We start from the raw sequence: 15,933 nt of genomic DNA on the forward strand, positions 1-15,933 counted from the left end.
GGGCATTTGGTCTAGTGGTATGATTCTCGCTTCGGGTGCGAGAGGTCTCGAGTTCGATTCTCGAAATGCCCCTCCACAACTAAATCAATGAAGCTGCAAGATAATAGAATTTCATATATGGGTCAACGTGTTGGTGTTGATTCTAGGGCATTTGTTCTAGTGGTATGATTCTCGCTTCGAGTGCAAGAGGTTTTTCATATATGGGTCACGTTGATGTTGATTCTAGGGCATTTGTTCTAGTGGTATGATTCTCGCTTCGAGTGCAAGAGGTTTTTCATATATGGGTCAACGTGTTGGTGTCGATTCTTTGCAATTTGTGCAATCCTAATTTTACATAGGAACACAATCCTAGTTCTACTACAAGGGCATTTGTTCTAGTGGTATGATTCTCGCTTCCGGTGCAAGAGGTTCTCGAAATGCCCCTCCACAACTATATCAATGAAGCTGCAAGATATGTGTCATCTCTGTTATCTTTGCACACAATCCTATGTGGGAAGATGCAAGTCAGGTAAGGTAAGGAACCCACGTGTTCAATTTTGGGTTGGGTGTGAACTTAGATTCGAGACCCACTAGCCCAAAGTCCATTTGTGGTCAAGAAACCTTTCATGGCGCAAACTGACGCAAGCCATGGCCCGTTATTCCTAGCCACACCACTCCACACGTGCTGCCCGCATGTTAGGAGCTACAATCGCACTATTGCGGTAACGGGACAACGATTGTGCAACATTTGTTCTAAACTAGCGAACAAGTCAGCCGAGCAAAATTTCAATTGTGTGGACAATAGCAGCGTATGCTCGAGCCTCGGATCACATTGGAGAGAAGTATTTTAGAAAACATGAGAAAGAAAATACATTGAAAAAAAGTTAAAGCAATGTTATAAGCGAATAAGCAACAACGACTTTGATAGCATATGACCAGGGTAGGAAGAATTCACAACTAGTCACATCCCCTATAGAATATTTTGGAGCATGTTAGCCCTTTTCGATTGTGTGGACAATAGCAGCGTATGCTCGAGCCTCGGATCGCATTGGAGAGAAGTATTTTAGAAAACATGAGAAAGGAAATACATTGAAAAAAACGTTTAAAGAAAGCAATGTTTAAGCTAAAAGCGAATAAGCAACAACAACTTTGATAGCATATGACCAGGGTAGGAAAAATTCACAACTAGTCACATCCCTTATAGAATATTTTGGAGCATTTTAGCCCATCTAAATTTGGTAAGGACCATTTATAGAAATAAAGATATAAATGGTCTAAAATCTGATAGCCCATATAGAAATAAAGATATAAATGGTCTAAAATAAATGGGAAGGACAATTTATAATGAACAAATATGATAAGGATTTCTTTTTTTGTTTTTTTTTTTTTCAACTCCTAAATTTGATCTTCAAAAAGAAAACAAAAACAAGGTCAAAAGATGATGAAGAGGATGGAAATGGCAGTAAGAAATAATGGACAGATTTGAAGAAAAGAAAAATATAAACGAATCAACTAGAGATAAAATCAATTCTAGAATAGTCCACATACATGCAACCTTGGCTCTCATACCAAATTGATTAGCAACCCTAATCATCAACCCAGTTCTCCAAGCTTTTGTTTTTTAATTTTTTTTAATTTTTTAATGTTTTTTTCTTTCGTAGGTTTTGGTCTTCTTGTTTGATATTCGCCAACTATTCTCAAGTGGCAAGTCACCAGTCATCTGATCTTTCAGGAGTCATATGTCCTATAGTCATATAGTGCATATTCGCCAACTCACCTATTGCAACTTAAATCGATAGTAGGGGAAATGTTAAGAGCATAACTAAATTACCTAATTTCTGAAATGCCTAGAAGAGTTAAACTGCATGGCACCAATGGCCGGGAATAGCTTAGATAAGCTAAATAGGGCACAACGGTAATAACTTAATTTTAAAAACTTCAAAGCACAACTATAATAACTCAATTTTCAAGGCTTCAAATAATTTTTCATGACACGTACTGACAAAGAAAAAAATTGATAAAAATTGTTACGTGATTCGAAAAATAAGGACAACTACTCGTAACACATAAAACTTGCGTGACAAAGAAAAAATTGATAAAAATTGGAACGAGATTTGAAAACTAAGGACAACAACTCGTAACAAATAGAACTGAAGGCTCGAGACGACCCTCCTCTATGACCTTAAGTAACAATTAGTGATCCCCCAAAAAGGAAAAGTAATATATAGTGCAACTAAATAAGTAATCACTTGTAGGCGGTAATCGAATCCTTGGTCGAGCAAGTTGCCACGGGTTTTTCTCTATGTTATAGAAAGTTCAGGTGTAGATTATATGTAACGACCCTAGTTTTCTAGGGACCTAGAGTCATTAGAATATGCATGATGTAACTGCTTTATGCGAAATTATTTTTTACATTATGTTTTTGTATCGAAGGTACCCCTTAAAAATAACTCAACATTATTATTAAGGATGCTAGATTAAGACTATGTAACAATGTTAGGAATCATGAACCTCCATAATTATATGACATTGTCCATTTTGGTTGATGGGTTAAATTTTTCCACATACATTTTGGTTGAAGGGTTAAATTTTTCCACATACTAAAATGGAATGATTCATTCCCATTGCTAAAAAGAGAGCTTGAACCTCCCCAACCTTATCGTTAACAATCATACGCTCTAACCAACTGAACTATTCCAAAAAATTATGAGTATTAGCCTAGATATTGTCTACTTTGGCTCGTTACATATTGTCGTCAACCGCACGGTTTTAAAACGCGTCTAATAGTGAGAGATTTCCACATGCTTATAAGAAATGTTTCATCCCCTCCCCAACCGATGTGGTATTTCACAATCCACCCCCTTGTGTTCCCAGTAATCTCGTTGGCACACCACCCAATAACTAGCTCTAATACAATTTGTTACAAACCAAGCCCACCTCTATCAGATATTGTCTACTTTGGCTAATTACGTATCACCATCAGCCTCACGATTTTAAAATATGTCTACTAAGATGAGGTATCTACAACCTTAAAGAAAATGCTTGGTTCCCCTCTCCAATTGTTAGCAAATATTAATTTTTTTTTTCTGTTACTTATCGTTGTATGTCTAAAAGTTTTAAAACGCGTTTATTAGGGAGAGTTTTCCACATCCTTATAAGGAATGCTTCATTCCCCTCTCTAACCAATGTTAGATCCCAAAATAAATAGTCAGGATGGTTGAGTGGTCTAAGGTCCCATACTCAAGTTCTAGTCCTTGTGAGTGGGTGTGGGTTCAAATCCCACTTTTGAAACCTTTATATTAACTATTAGGGTAAGTTTTCTTTTGTTCATTCTTGGTTTCTTTGATACTTGTTCTTAATACACATTTGAGAGTCCTTAACACAAGTGTTTAATTTAATCAATTGTACTTGGAGTAGGCATACAAAACACACACAAGTATTAGTATTTAGAGTGTTTTAGAAACCATTACAAACACTAAAAACGATATGTAATCTTATACTCTCACTCTATCAAATTGCTAGTTTAATTAAACGATTAGTTTGTCAAATTGCTAGTTAAGAGTTTAATGGTATACTTACTTGGTCTAGTAGGGAGTCCTCCTAAGCTAGGCCATAGAGAAACCTTGGGCTCTGATACCACTCTGTAAGGATCGGGCTATCGCGATGGTTCTAAAAGATGGAAATTTTTTTCGTGAAATAAACAAAAGAATTTAAAAAATTATATTCACATAATATCAAAATAAAGTTTATACATAAGTATTTAAAACACAACATACTAGTTAAAACATAAAATAAGGAACGGGCACAAAACGTTTTAAAACAAATGGGTTGAGGACAACGAGTGAGGTTTGCCTATGGCACCTGCTTCAGAGTCCGCTCCCGACCTCGACCAACTCCTTATTACCTAAAACAAATGGAGAATAAAGAATGAGACAAAGACTTTGTAAGTAGCCTACTTGTAGGCTCTTAATCATGTCCTTAATATTCTAGGGTACCACATTCTTTGTTGTTATCTTGTTCTTGTTATTGTTGTAAGTACTTAAGTTCTCCAATTCTTGTTCTTGAGTTTGGGTTCTTATCTTGATTATCCTGAGGACATTGGTCCCTGGATTATGAAACGTTGGTTATCCTTTAAGGGCTTTAGTACATGGTTCTTGGTTCTTGGTTCTTGTCCTTAGAACTTGGTTCTTGATCCATGTTCTAGACCTTGATCTTTCTCTTGTTCCTGATACTTTCTTTGTTCTTGATTTGTTCTCAAAGACACTCCCCCTAGGTTTTCCTATGGCACTAGCTATTCACCTAACAATCCTGTGTCCAAAGCTTCACCAGTTCCTCGATACAATCTTAACCTATGTTCATGGCTTCATGAGTTCCAATCGACGTAGTCTTAACCCGCATCTTAGGGCTTGCCCTCCGATACCGTCTGCTAACCTATGCCCAAGGCTTCATGCATTCCAAGCGGCATAGTCTGAAAACCAACATCCAAGACTTCTTAAGTTCCAAGAGATGTAGTCTAATCCTGCATCAAGGGCTTGCCCTATGATACAGTCTGAAACCTTACGCTAAAGGCTTCATGTATTCCAAGCAGCGTAGTCTAAATCATGAGCACGTTGTACCTTGGGAGATCTTAGGAGTTTATTCTTGGCTAGGGTGACTTACTATCTTCTTGTTCCATCATGGCCCTTAGACTACTCCCCATGAAAAACCATAAAGGTCATGTGGTCGATGCATACATGAACATGGCATCCTGCAAATCTTTTGGGTACCCATAACATGGTTCAGGGCTCTTCTAGGTGAGAGAAATGAGGCCAATCATGATATTCTGCAAAGGAAACATGGTGCAGGGCATCCCACCTAGAAGAAGAAATCTTGGACCTCCAAAAGCATTGCGTTGTGGGAGGTCATAGGTCCCTTATCCTTGAGTGGTACCTTGCGTCTTCTTACTTGGGTAGTTGTAAAACTTGTGTGGTATTGTTCTTTGTTCTCAATCTTGTAAGTTTCTAAGGTTCGTAATTCCTTGAGGCATAAGTTGTAACATGCATTTGTAACCATATGAACCCATCTTAGCATGAGTTGTTCTAGAATGTCATAAATTCCTAAGGAGTTCTTTAGAGGGTTCTAGAAGAGTCTTGATTCTTGTGGTGTTTCCTTTAGGTGTTTCTTGGGTCCTAACCTGGTTTAGGTTCCATACTTGCTCCAATCAACTTGAAACCACAAACATATCTTCATGTTCTTCATAATAGACCTTATAAGAAGTACGAAACCATTTGGAGCACGTATAGACCTTGGATTTTCATAAGTCGTCCTAGGGGCATTTTGGTCATTTTACCCATAATTCTTGGTTTTGCTACTTAACGTGTTCCAATAGCTTTCAAATTTTCATAAGTTGTCCTAGGAGTTCATTTAGTGGGTTATTTTAACGTTACTTAAATCCTGAGCATTTTGATCAGTTCAGGGCCTTAACTCAAAGTTCTTTTTGTTTTTCTTTCATATATCCTAAATTCATACTTATTTTAGGGTTCATATGGAAAATCCAATGGATTCCTACAAGTATGTTTTAACAAAACGTCCAAGGTCACTACTTACCTCGTTGTCGACATTTGGGATTTCCATTCATGAGCTTCTAGTATCCGAATTATCTAAAATTTCCTTCCACAGACTCCTTAGTTTGTCTAGTTTCTAGAACCATAAAGATTTTCGTGAGAACTGGTCAGGAAGAAGGTTAAAATTGCGAAAAACGAGGGAAGGTCAACATATACCTATCTTTGACTTTTATTGGTCAAAGTTTGACCTTTGACTTTGGACTTCATCTTCTTCATTGGTAGCTAGAAAAATCTCGATTTTTTCTTATCAGACCCCTCTGGTTTTACCTTTTTACAGCTATATATAGGCATCTAATGGATTCTATTGCTCCACGAAATCTTTAGATGATGTTTCAAGCAAGAAGTAGAGACCAAGTTCATACCTTTTTGTGGTCTGTAGCACAAGTTATAACCTTCCAAAATTCATCGGAAAACATGTTTCTCGCCGGAGTATATCTAGAAACCTTTTGTTGGGCAGCCAATTATAAAACTTTTCAGTTCCTGATTCCTTCACGAAACTTGTTGTAAATCCCATATGAAATATGTAAGACTTGGTAGGAAGGAAAATGATTAACCATAGCCCTCGAATTTGGAAGAAATTCGAGAAAGAAAAACCCATAATTTAAGAGCTTCAAACTTGAGTTTTAGGAATTCTCATCACTCGATTCTTGTCTTAAAACTTTGCCCCAACTTCAGACTTTATAGGGGAAGCTTCCACTGACATTGAGATCTCCAGAATCGTCGTGATTTGGAATTTTCTGGATAATTCGTCGGAAATATCCTCTCCGATCAGCGAGCTACCAACTATGAGTTTGAATTCCGACTGTTGGATTTGATGATCTTTGAATGTTCTAGATTGTATCCAAATTTGGGGAAAATCCAACGACACGATTTTCAGATTCGAAGGTCTTTGTGCAGATGGTCACATGCAGAGGTTTTTATTTTTAGCAGAATGGCTCTTTCGTAATTATCCATATCATCAGGGTAATTTGGTAATTTGCCACTTTCAAAATATTTTATTATTATTTTTCCCGAAAAATAAATAATTTTCCTAAACTTTTATTCATCTCTTGTTGGTCATTTTTGGGTCCTTGACATCTTGAAATTCCCTTAGATAAGGAATTAAATATCCAAAAAATTTCTTAAAAATTGGAAAGTGACCTTTTTGTCCTTTCGCTTAGGCTTTCATTCTCAATACTTTTCCAAAGGCCTTATTCCTTACAGTTACTCGTTAGGGTATAGAAATTACTTGCTAAAGACCCTTCCTTGCTTAATCCTCTTAACTTTTTTATTGGATCCTTTGGGTCTTACATGGGTGGCTTTGCTTTATTTTTGGGGTGTTGCACCTTCTTACCTCAACCGACCACCAACAAACAACTCAAAAAGAAATGTAGAAATTTAAAATAAACAGACGACTGGATTCCCTGCGACGACACCCTCTGTGACCACATAGTTCTCGAGTAGCGCTTCTTACCTTGACCAATAGTCAACAAACAATTAAAAACTAAATGTAGAAATGCAAAATAAACAGACACGACGTGATGCCTTGGGACGATCCCCGCTGTTACCGCATAGTTCTCGAGCAATACTTCTATAATACCTGTTCATCAACTGCTCGATTCACATGAGTTGCCACTAACATAGATATTTTGCTTCGAAAATCGGTCATAAAACAAAAAATTTCATACATGACAAGTAAAACATGTGAATCAAGTATACTTTACAACACAAAATATTCAAAGTAAGTTTTCAACAACAAAAGCACATGTACTTAAAACCGACTCAGAAAAGGATTCCTTGTTGTCTCAACCTGCTGGTCTCGTCCTCGATTGGCTTGCAACTTCTTATTTGGCCAAAAAAATTAAAATAATCTTGATGAGTAATTAATTTACTCATAGCTAACTTGTCATTCACAACTTTATTACTTATCTTTCTAGTTGTTATTAAGTTTTATTCTCAATTAATTCCTAGTTTCTTTTAGGATCATTTGTAAGTTAGTAACATATTTCAACTACCTCTCGCTTAGGTTACTTGTATATGGTTATTTAGAATTTTAGGACTTGTACGTAAGACTCAATCTCAATCAATTACAATCTGTCAACTAATTTCTTTGGCAGCATGTAACATCATATATACCAAAGGTCAGGAATACTCATTGTTCCTAACTTAGCACACACCGCATCGGTCAGGAACTCTGCGAGAATTAATAGACTACAATACTCATATTCTAAATCTTCCGATAATTTGTTATGCGATAAATGGAAATGCAGTAAAGATGAGAATCAATATTTGGTTTACCATGGTTAGAAGAAATATCTCTCTGAAAGCACAAAATTTCATGGACAAGGTCAACTAAATTGACAAGCATCGAAAGAAATTGATAGATTTTCCGACGCTTGCTTATTTTGTTAGCCAATGTATGCTACGTGACAAAATTTAGTGCATCTAGAGATATTTTTGCCCGCCATAATCTACCTTTGAAGCCTCCAAAGCCCCCCATCTCCCTTATATTTCTTCTTCCCCATTTGCTTCCCTACTCCTTCATTGGCACCCTCTTTCTTCCATTTTGTGTGTTTTTCTCGTGGTCAATGGCTATCCATTTTCGGTGTTTGAGGGAACTTGCTACTTTTTGGGTTTTCTCTCTTTTTAAATATCTTTTTATTTCGTTTGTTCATAAATTATGTTGTCAGTTTAGGTTCATTTTGATGGTGTTACTATAACACGTGCGGAAGCAATTTGGATCTTAGGCACTCTAAGTACATCAATTATAGTAAATTAGCTAGCATGTTGAAAAGCATTAAAACTCAATGAGTTTGAATACTAACATTTTGTAGTTCAAATTCCTTTTTCCTCATGAACGGTTTCGAACCACCACTAGTGTCTTTCCTACTATTCTCCGACCTTAGAAAGATTATGGTATCGGGTGAGTGATGAAACTTGATAGGAATTTAATATATGTAAACCGAGAGTTTTGAGATTTTTGCAAGGCCCCTGAGTGTCATGCAAGGCATGATGATGATCATCATCGTAGTGTAAGCATCCGTACTCATCATCATCAATGGGAAGTATCTTGATGTATATGTACACACAAAATGCATGAGGTCCTAGGGTTTTTCATCTTGATGTATATGTACACACAAAATGCATGAGGTCCTAGGGTTTTTCATCTTTAGAACATCTTTATGACACAACCTTATATACACTTCACATATTAATCTACGTAATATGCATGCCGTGGCCTTCATACGTTCATCATCATTAACATTGGCTAGGGTTGTATCATAAAAATACTCAGTCTTATTCCCATAGCTATTAATTTGGAGTAAGTAGACTTATTCCCATAGCTAGAAATAGGGTTTGAACCTCCAACCTTGTGGTTAAGGGCCACACGCTCTAAACAACTAAGCTATTGCAGCTAATTATTTGTAATAGCTCAAGCCGACACACTCTTATGAGGAATGTTTCATCCCCTCTCTAACCAATGTTGGATCTCACAATCCACCCTCCTTGGGGGCCAGCGTCCTTGCTGGCACACCGCTTGGTGACTAACTCTAATAGCTTTTGTAATAGCCCAAACTCACCGCTAGCAAATATTGTTTGCTTTTGCCCATTACGTATCGTCATCAGCCTCACAATTCTAAAACGAGTCTACTAGGGAGAGGTTTCCACACTCTTCTAAGGAATGCTTCGTTCCCATTTCCAGCCGCTAAAAATTATTGTCCATTTTTACCCGTAACAAATCGTCGTCAAAATCACAGTTTTAAAACACGCTACTAGAGAGATGTTTACATACACTTATAAGTTATTCTTCATTCTCCTCTCAAACCAATGCGGGATCAGAGCGCGTGGGTTCAAATCCCACTTCTGACAACTCAAATAAAGGTAAAATAAAAATACAATAGCATATCATTATTGAAATCAATTGAACTCACTGGAGATTTAAAATTGTCGCAACATGATTTTCCAAGCATCTAAGAAACTTAGTGTTCTTCAAGTTTACCCTTACGCCTGAATCTCAAGGACACTGTTATTTTTTGTACCGCCTGGGTGCATAGCAAATGGTGAGTTGTGAGCTTCCATCAATATCTCGTTGCTTAATTCCTCAATTGTTAGAATATATAGGCGTCCTTGACATAACCCTCCATCATCTTAGGATTTAAAGAAATTGTCTACTTGGCCCACTATTAGTTGACTCATAATATATATTTGTAGGTTTTTGTCTTTTTGTAAGATGTCGCCAACTAATCTCAAGTTGCAAGTCACCTGATCTTCCAGGAGCTATATAGTCATATATTACATATTCACCAACTCATCTATTGCAACTTGAATCCATAGTAGGGGAAATGGTAAGAGCATAACTAAATTACCAGATTTCTGGTATGCTTAAAAGAGTTAAAATCAGCGGCACCAATGGTCGGGAATAGCTTGGATAAGTTAAATAGGGCACAACTGTAATAACTCAATTTTAAAGACTTTAAAGCACAACTATAATAACTCAATTTTCAAGACTTCAAATCATTATTCATGACACATCCTGAAAAAGACAAAATTTCATAAAAATTGGAACGAGATTCGAAAACTAAGGACAACAACTCGTAACACATAGAACTGACGTGAAAAAGAAAAAATTTGATAAAAATTGGAACGAGATTCAAAAACTAAGGACAACAACTTGCACACATAGAACTGACAGCTCAGAACGACCCTCCTCTATGACCTTAACTAACAATTAGTGATCACCCAAAAAGGAAAAGTAATATCTAGTGCAACTAAATAAGTAACCTACTTGTAGGTGGTAATCGAATCCTTGATCGAGCGAGTTGCCACAGGTTTTTCTCTAGGTTATAGAAAGTTCAGGTGTAGATTATATGTAACGACCCTAGTTTTCTAGGGACCTAGAGTCACTAGAATATGCATGATGTAACTGCTTTATGCGAAAATATTTTTTACATTATGTTTTTGTATTGAAGCTACCCCTAAAAAGAACACAATATTATTATTAAGAATGCTAGATTAAGACTATGTAACAATGTTAGGAATCACGAACCTACATAATTATATGACATTGTCCACTTTGGTTAGAGGGTTAAATTTTTCCACATACTAAAATGGAATGATTCATTCCCATTGCTAAAAAGAGAGATAAACCTCCGACCTTAACATTAACAATCATACGCTCTAACCAACTGAACTATTCCAACAACTTATGAATATTAGCCTAGATATTGTCTACTTTGACTCATTCCATATCGTCGTCGACCTCATGGTTTTAAAACACGTCTAATAGTAAGATATTTCCACATGCTTATAAGAACTGTTTCATCCCTTCCCCAACCAAGGTGGGCACTCCCTTGTGTTCCCAGCAACCTTGCTGGCACACCACCCAATGACTAGCTCTAATACAATTTGTTACAAACAAACCCACCTCTTTCAGATATTGTCTACTTTTGCTAATTACGTATCACTATCAGCCTCACGATTTAAAAATATGTCTACTAGGAAGAGATATCAGGAAATGTTTTGTTCCCCTCTCCAATTGCTAGCCGATATTGTTTGTTTTGGCCTGTTAAGTATCGTCATAAGTTTAAAAGTTTTAAAACGCGTCTTTTAGGGAGAGGTTTCCACACCCTTATAAGGAATGCTTGATTCCTATCTTCAACCAATGTTAGGTCTTACAACAAATAGTTAGGATGGTTGAGTGGTTGATGGCATTAGGAGTCAAGTTTTGGTCATTGTGAGAGTGCGTGGGTTGAAATCCCACTTTAGACAACTTACAACTTACTCAAAAAGGATTTGTTTTATAAAGTGCTATTCTTTTATTAAATTTATTCATATTAGTAGAACTTCCGACCTTGTTGTTAAAGTCCACATGCTCTAACCAACTGTGCTATTCCACCTAATCATTTGTAATAGCTCAAGCCCAGACCTTGTTGTCACCTAATCATTTGTAATAGCTCAAGCCCAGACCTTGTTGTTAAAGCCCACACGCTCTAACCAACTGAGCTATTCCAGCTAATGTAATAGCTCAAGCCCACCATCAGTAAATACCATCAGTAAATATATTCAGCCTTGGCTTGTTATGTATTACTGTCAACTTCACGGTTTTAAAATGCATCTATTAGGGAGTGGTTTCCACATCCTTACGAGGGATGTTTCTTCCCCTCTCCAACCTATGTTCAATCTCACAATCCCCTCCACTAACAAATATTGTCCGATTTTGTCCATTACGTATCACCATCAACCGAACAATTCTAAAATGAGTCTACTAGGGAGAGGTTTTCACATCCTTAGAAGGAATGTTTCGTTCCCTTTTATAACCGTTAAAAAATATTGTCCATTTTTTTCCGTTATATATCGCGGTCAGAATCATTTTAAATCACTCCTACCGGAGAGATGTTTAAAGACTCTTGTAAGTTATACTTCATTCCCCTCTCCAACCAATGCGGGATTAGAGGGTGTGCGTTCAAATCCTACTTCTGAGAACTCAAATAAAGGTAAAATAAAAATACAATCTTATCATTATTGAAATCAATTGAACTCACTAGAGATTTAAAATTGCCACGACCTGATTTTTCAAGCTTCTACAAAAGTTAGTATTATTCAAGTTTACCATTACGCCCGAATCTCAAGGACACTCTGATTTTTTGTACTACCTGAGTGCATAGCAAATGATGAGTTGTGAGCCTCTGTCAATATCTCGTTCCTTAATTCCCCCACTGCTGGAATACATAGGCTCCTTAATTCCTCCATTACTGGAATACACTGGCGTCCTTGACATAACCGTCCATCATCTTAGAATTTAGAGAAATTGTCCACTAGGCCCTCTATGAACTGACTCATAATTACCTATATTAAAAAAAAATATCAGCTTTAGAAAGATAAAAAACGTAACGGTTGGTGGTAAAAAATGTCAAATCGAGCCAAATATGTCATTTTTAGCCTAGAATTTCGAGAAGCTAAGCCAAAGGGGCCGGTGTATGTAGTAGTGACCTTGTCGTTGAGGGACATTGACACATGAGCAGGTCGCGAAGTGGGTTGAGGCACGGGTCTTGAATGTTCATGTGGGCACACAAGTTTGTGTAGTGGATCATGGGCTGGGCCGTGTTCGGTGTATTTTTGGTTTGAATGTGGGTTTTTGGGCCAAGCACAGAGGAACTAGACTACTGGACTGGTTGCTAGTGGGTATCTTACTGCATTGTTGGGCCGAAGCTTTGTATTTTAGGTTACTGAAGCAAACTAGATATGGGGTTGCTTGGCTATAATGAGGTTGCGAGTATTCGAGTTTGGGTCTGACCAGTGGACTTCATCTTCTCCACCCCTCACCTCGGTTAGGGTTGCCTGTGGGTCGTGAGTCGGATCTCGGGTCAGACTTCGTCTCCCTCACCCCGATTACTAGAGAATTTTTCGGTGACTCTCTCTCTCTCCTCAATCACGTCGTTTCGAAGTCCTTTTCCCTCCTTTTTCCTCCATTTTCGAGTCTCCTCCTCCCCCAAATCTCGTTTATGGTGTTTGTTTGGTTCGTAAGAGCCTAACCTCTCAGACCTAAGAGGGTTCAAAAATTCAACGTTTTGTCTTCCTTACCAAATCTTGGGCCTAAAACTTTATTCGACGTTGTCTCGCGACTTATATTTGGCGCTTTTGACTCAGGATATCGGTTTTTAACCCTATTTGACATTTTTAGACCCAATCCTACAATTGGTTACCCTCTTGAAGTCGATTTTGACATTTCAAAAAGGTTTTGAGATGAGTACGATCATTGTTTCAAAAAACTAAAATATTATATGAAAAATTATAGGCTTACTTAAACATAGTAGCTAAACGACGTAATTTGATCTGTGCTAATTCGGTGTCGTGAACTTACATAGGTTTACTTGGATTTTAAAGGGAAAAATTGAACTAGCATCAAGTATGATTTAGGGACTTCAACTTAGCTACCTTGGTAAGTGACTTCACAACTATCCAAAGTCGGCTTGACTTCTCTGAAGTGGTAAGGAATGGTGGGTTAGCTTTGGTGGGGTTTGTTTTAATGGCGGTTTTGAGGTTAGTGTGGACGATATGGAGAAGGTGTCTGAAATAGGAGAGAGTTTTGATACTGTTTGGATTGGGAAAAGTAATATGCCTTCTGCTTCAATGGTAAGAACACAACCAGCTCTTGAAAATAGTTACCTTCCTTGATTCTTTTTCTTCTTAGTTGTTGGGATGTTTTCATCATTGTGTGGAACGTGTAATGAGAAAAAGAATGTTTAAACAAATGATATAAACGGTAGAATTTTTTACTCTTGAAGTGTAAAGTTGTCGAAACAATTCTTTTATTAACTTCTCTGGGTCGTATTAAAAGAGAAATGAATACTACCGTTGATGATATCATGGATAAACACTGAGATCAAAGATGAAGAGTTATTGGGCTCTCGATCATGGCTACAACAAGCTTGGGTACCATATTTAAGAACTGTAGGATATCAAATCAAAACGAAGCCCTTGTAATGAACTTAATATTGTACGAGCCCTTGTAAAGAAAAAGGGAACATATAACTTTATAGTAATAAGTAAAATGGGCTAAATAAATTTGAATTGGTTGCTTATTTTACTCATAGAACTCATGTCCTTCAATGTATTTGAATCAAATTAACTTAAACAAACTTTGACCATTTGAATTAAGAATAGAGTAAAAATCCATATGATAGAGAGTAGAAATAAATGGGGTAAGAAATTAAGTAGAATTTTAAAAGAGGAAACTAAAAATGGAAAAAATCAATAAAAATTTTGGTTTTTGGTTTGAAAGATATTTCTATAAGGAACTTTGAATTGAAGAATTGAAAATATATGGGTTCATTTTGTAAAGTTGGCTTTCCTTTTTAGCGCCTTTTTTAGCCCATGCAATTCTCAACTTCCATTGACAAAGTGGGAAGTGGTGATTTGGAAAAATCCTTCAAATCCACCTCTTCATACTCGTTGCAAATCAAAAGATGAAGATTTAGGTTAGTAGAGAATATATATATATCTACATACTCATGGTGGAATCCAAGTTTTTATTTTAAGTTTTGAAATTTTTAAAACAAAAAATTAAACTATTTAATTTTTACATAATATTTATTAGGTTTTTAATGGTTTTATTTTCATATTTTAATGTTTTTATTTTCGTATACTTCTTAAAATTTATATGTATATATTTATCTTAGTTTGGGTGTATCTAACCTAAAATTTTGGATTTGCAATGGACTTAGGCGTGCATATCCTCAATCCAGGAACCCAATTCTATTGGGACTTTAAGGATAATTTTTTTCGAACGACATTATTTTGGTGTGACTTTGAGAGCAAATTAGGGCATGCTTCATTCGAGGTTTTCTGGTCAGAAAAGGGAACATGGCTTTCTAATCAATGGGGTAATGAAAGATGAATATGGTTGGCAGATAGTAATGGCTTTTCATTGTTTAATAATCATCTAAACAAGCATGGGAAAATGGTTGTTCTCAGCCTTATTAAATAATGATCTAAGTTAGTGGATGAAAATGTCACATCTTTATTGCTTTTGTGGAACAAACCTTTGTGAGAACAACCAAGAAAATAAAGTTATTTTAGTTATTTACTATGGGAATAAAACGCCAAAGGTAAATGAGAGTAAAACTACTCTAAATTAAATTCTGGTGGTTGATTCAAATTCTAAATCTAGGTCAAATTTTTAGAGGCATTACACCCTTAAATGAAGCAATGATGTTACGACCCAGATCCATCGCTAGCAGATATTGTCCTCTTTCGGCTTTCCCTTTCGGGGTTCCCCTCAAGGCTTTAAAACGCGTATGCTAGGGGAAGGTTTCCACAACCTTATAAAGGGTGATTTGTTCTCCTCCCAAACCAATGTGGGACATCACACATCATGACCTTATTCTCTACTTCAAGTTCGAGTAAGGTTTGATGTGTAGTACTTTTCTATACACGAAACACACATGCGCACATGGACCCATTAAGTGAGCTCGTATACATACCTCATGGGTTTGATGGTAGGCTCGCGAACACTTACGTTGCCAGAAACCACAAAGGGGAAGGAGCATGCATAATATCATAGTGTACATAATCATAACGAGAAAGTCTCTCGATGCATGTGACATGTGAAATGAATGAGGTCCTATAGTTTCGAATCATGATAAATAGTTATGATGCAAATCAGACATCCATTTTATTTTTCATGACATTGCATTCCTATGAGACATACACACGTATATTGGACAAATCTTCTATGGTTAATATACATGGTTTATCAATGTCTCATTGGCACAACTTGAACATGTTAACATAATATGCGTGGTGTAATATGTGAAGGTTCACGCATTATATATCATTCATATCGCAACGTAGATTCACAACATATATATCA

The 15,933-nt window shown here is 36.7% G+C and overlaps 1 non-coding gene across 1 annotated transcript; it reads left to right on the forward strand.

Moving 5' to 3' along the window:
• TRNAP-CGG (transfer RNA proline (anticodon CGG)) lies at nucleotides 1–72 on the forward strand. Its single transcript has one exon. It is a non-coding gene; the product is annotated as a tRNA-Pro (tRNA).
• Nucleotides 73–15,933: the final 15,861 nt, after the last annotated feature.

The sequence above is a fragment of the Cucurbita pepo genome, chromosome 16, assembly GCF_057944985.1.
Source record: "Cucurbita pepo subsp. pepo isolate OVF chromosome 16, ASM5794498v1, whole genome shotgun sequence".
NCBI lineage: Eukaryota > Viridiplantae > Streptophyta > Magnoliopsida > Cucurbitales > Cucurbitaceae > Cucurbita > Cucurbita pepo.